Source organism: Dasypus novemcinctus, chromosome 3 (genome assembly GCF_030445035.2).
Source record: "Dasypus novemcinctus isolate mDasNov1 chromosome 3, mDasNov1.1.hap2, whole genome shotgun sequence".
Lineage (NCBI taxonomy): Eukaryota > Metazoa > Chordata > Mammalia > Cingulata > Dasypodidae > Dasypus > Dasypus novemcinctus.
In genome coordinates, this window is record NC_080675.1 from 176,762,300 (window position 1) to 176,766,245 (window position 3,946).

Genomic DNA, 3,946 nt, shown 5'->3' on the forward strand with positions numbered 1-3,946 from the left:
CTGGCTTCTTTGTCCCTGCCTGGATCAATATGCAAGTAAAACTTGGGACTTTATAATCTATACTGGGGAATTATAATCTGAAAATCAGCCCACTTTATCACTCTTCAGCCCCTTCCTCTCTACCTGGAACCCATGATCTGTTATTTTCTCCCATTTCTCCTCCCCCCCTACCTGGCCTAACTCAATGTGCTCTTGAAATTCATTTCTGCAGCATAGTCAAGAACGTAGACAAAATCTGGTTACATTTCATCATTCCTAGTTTATTATGTTTATCATTTCTGTCTCCTCACTAGGATATTATTAATACATCTGTGAGAACAGAATTTTGTGAATTTATTCACAGATATATCCCAAGTGCCTAGCATATCATCTGACATATTTTAGGTTCATAAATATTTGTTGTATGTATCCTCTGATGGCATAGACATCTTTTCAAAACTAGGAATCCTTCTTCTCTCCTCTTCTGTCCTATGGTGAGTCAATGGAAGAAGCCATCCCTGTCCTTGGGAAATACTGGCATGGTGGCATGGTAGCATGTTGAGGACGCCTGGGGCTCCCCAGAAGTCTTTCCTCTTTTCTTCAGGGGTGACCCTCAGGGCAGACTGTCACACCTTTGGCATCTCCAGGGCTTGGCTGACCTCAAGACGCTGCAATTTTCCTAAAAACTGTAAGAAGGAAATCTTGTGGAAGAAAATAAGGTTCACCCAATTGTGGAGAAGAAAATAATTTATTCTTAATTTTGCAAGAAGGGGCGCCCAACCAGAAAACATGGCTGCACCCCAAACAAAGGAAAATGACACAATTTATACCCCTAAGCCTAGCACTCAAGCCCTTCCTCTGTTTTTCCATAGAGTGGATACTTCAGAGGTTACAACTATTGGAGATGTCTAACTTTTCCACACAAGTCCCCCAGTTTTAGATTAAGTTTCCCCCATCACATTCCAATCGTTTTGGCTTTTACCTGCTCCTCTTGCCAAATGATGGAATTTAGTGCTGAATTGTGTTGACTTTAGCTCTTTCTTGTGCATCCTCTTTACTGGCTAAAGGACTGGCTTAAGGTGGTTTCCTTTGTTCCTGCTTATTCCGGGTGTGGGAGTGTAACTGCCAGGTTACATCAATAATATTTTCTTCCTCCCTACTTTATATTACCTTTATGTGAAAACTAAACTGATCCCCGTCTCTTACAAAAACCTACCAAAGTGCTCCACATCCCCCTCCCCCCTCTGAGGTCCACCAAGTCTTCCCTCTCCCCGGGGCGCCATCAAGCTCCCCGTTATCTGCTCCTTCAGACTCTCCTCATCTGGTCTTCTGATGTCAGGAAGGGTCAAGAAGCCCCATGGGAAGAGACAAGCTCCATGTGGATCCTGTGTTCTAAGCCAGAAACCATGCCCATGAGAAAACCCCAAGTCAAAGGCTCTTTCCATCCAGGACTCCCTTGGCGCTGTCCTCATAGGCCAGGCAGGATGAGCCCCAGCCATAGGCCCCCCAGCCAGGAGGAAGGAGCCCCATGCCGAGCCTGCCTGGACTGACGGCAGTTCTCAAGCCTGAGCTCAGGCAGAAACGTACTTGGCCCTGCTGTGCAGCTTTCCCAGACCTGTCCCTCTCCTCTGTGAATGGACGGGCTGGGCCCAGCCACCCATGACCTCTGGGGTCTGGTCGTAGTCCAGCCCTCTTCTGCTGACGTCACAGTGGAGTTGGGGGTGAAGGGTCATTGCTGTAGGCTGTCTCCATCCCCATCTCAGGGCCCTACAGCGGTGTCCCTCGGACCCTGCCCTGCTCTCTGAGCCCAGCTGTTCTGAAGCCCCTCCCAATACCAGGCCCTGTGTGGTGGCTGGTGCGGAGGGATTTGGGTTGCACTGGGCTGAACAGGTTTATGGAAGAGCTGCCAACTGCCACATCATGATTTGCCCCTTTAAGGTCCAAGGATCATGGGTGAGTTTCCTCCAGTGGCTCTCCATCTCCTTTTGAGCTGAGCACGGATGCTCCCCGGCTGCCTGCTGTGCCCCCAGAGTTTTTTCCAGCCCTTGGAGATGACTGCCTGCCCCTCTGGGACTCAACTAATATACACAATTAAGATTTCCTCTGCCGCGATGCTGGAGGGTCACCATATCCATTTGTGCAGGCTGTGCGCCATACGCCCTAGGAAGTGTCCTTTGCATGGATTAAAGGCCTAGGCTGTGGGCACTCAACCAATGACAGTAGAAAGTAACAATTTGTGCCCTCTTTATTTGTGTGTCTTTATTTATTTTTTTACTGTTACATTAAAAAAATGAGGTCCTCACATACCCTCCACTCCCCTCACCCCACTCCTCCCCCCAAGGCAACAACCTCCTCCATCATCATGAGACATTCATTGCATTTGGTGAATACATCTCTGAAACCACTGCACCTCATGGTCAATGGTCCACACCATAGCCCACACTCTCCCACAGTCCACCCAGTGGACCATGGGAGGACATACAACGTCCGGTAACTATCCCTACAGCACCACCCAAGACAACTCCAACACCCGAAAATGCCCCCACATCACATCTCTTCCTCCCACTCCCTACCCCCAGCAGCCACCATGGCCACTTTCTCCACACCAATGCCACATTTTCTCCAATTACTAATCACAATAGTTCAAGAATAGAATATCAGTAAGTCCAATCTAATCCATACTCTATTCCTCCATTCTGTGGACCTTAGACTGGTTGTGTCCCCTCCACATCTATATCAGGAAGGGGCTTAGATTCCACATGGATGCTGGATGCAATTCTCCTGCTTTCAGTTGTAGGCACTCTTGGTTCCCTGGTGTGGTGGTTGACCTTGTTCACCTCCATGTTAGCTGAGTGGGGTAAGTCCAATAAACCGGAGTGTAGGAGCTGAAGTCTGTTGAGGCTCAGGACCTGGCTATCACATGGTCAGTCCAGAGATTCAGGTCCCCTGGGTATACACTAAACCCCAGCACCAACTACAGATCCGGTAAAAGTAACAGGAGAGGCTTGTGGACAAAGATCACATCTGAGTCCAGCTCTATCACACAGAAATGCAAACTCCAAAGTAGGGCCAACTGAGATGGCACTGAACTCCATCTGCCATGACCATAGAACCTGTGGGTCTCTGTAGCCCTCAGAAGAACCAATACCTGGGGTTGTATCTACTTTATCTGTCTCTGGGACTCTGCTGAGTTGTGCATAAGGGCAACCCCTCTGATAACCTCCCGGCTTTTTTTGGAGACTCATAGCCATTAAAACTCATGTCCTTTCCATTTCCCCCTTTTATTCAGATCAAAAAACATTTTAACTCCTAGTATTACATGTAGACAGATATTCTGCTGGTCCAAGTTGATGCTTTTATTCAAGGTCATTTTCTAGTTACATCATCAGCTGGTATTTGGTAGTAATCCCTCGGTGCCAGGGAGGCTCATCCCCAGGAGTCATGTCCCACGCTGGGGGGAAGGCAACACATTTACATGCTGAGTTTGGCTTTGAGACTGGCCATATTTGAGCAATATGGAGGCTCTCAGGAGGTAACTCTTAGGCACCCTGCAGCTCTAGGCCTTGTTCTTATTTCAGGTGCACAGGCTTACAAGAACAGTCATTAGTTTCAAGGGCTCATTGTTGGACCTTCCTTCTTTTTTGGTCTTTGCCGTTGCACTTGGGGGATTGTTCCTGTTCCTTTAGGGACTGTGATAGAGCTCCCCTGGCTTGGAACTCAGCACTCCCTCAGTTGTTTTTAATTGTAACCACTATGAAAATATCCAAACATCTTTATGTACCCTGGATATATGTCCTGGAGAATTCCCTACCAACCCTGTGTCCCCTGTCAATAACATCCCATACCAGTATTCCTCCCCTGCCATTGCTGAACCTCTCTATGATCCAAAATTTCTTCAAAAATGAAGCCCAAAATATCGCCAGTTTCCATTAATAGTAAAATGGAATATAGTGATGAGTTTAAAGGT

General features: G+C 47.5%; 1 long non-coding RNA gene across 1 annotated transcript; it reads right to left on the reverse strand.

Moving 5' to 3' along the window:
- Window positions 1-312: 312 nt before the first annotated feature.
- On the reverse strand, window positions 313-1,657 carry LOC131276138 (uncharacterized). The gene is made up of 2 exons (XR_009183612.1): window positions 1,567-1,657; window positions 313-665 (listed from the first exon to the last, which is right to left on the reverse strand). It is a non-coding gene; the product is annotated as an uncharacterized lncRNA (long non-coding RNA).
- Window positions 1,658-3,946: the final 2,289 nt, after the last annotated feature.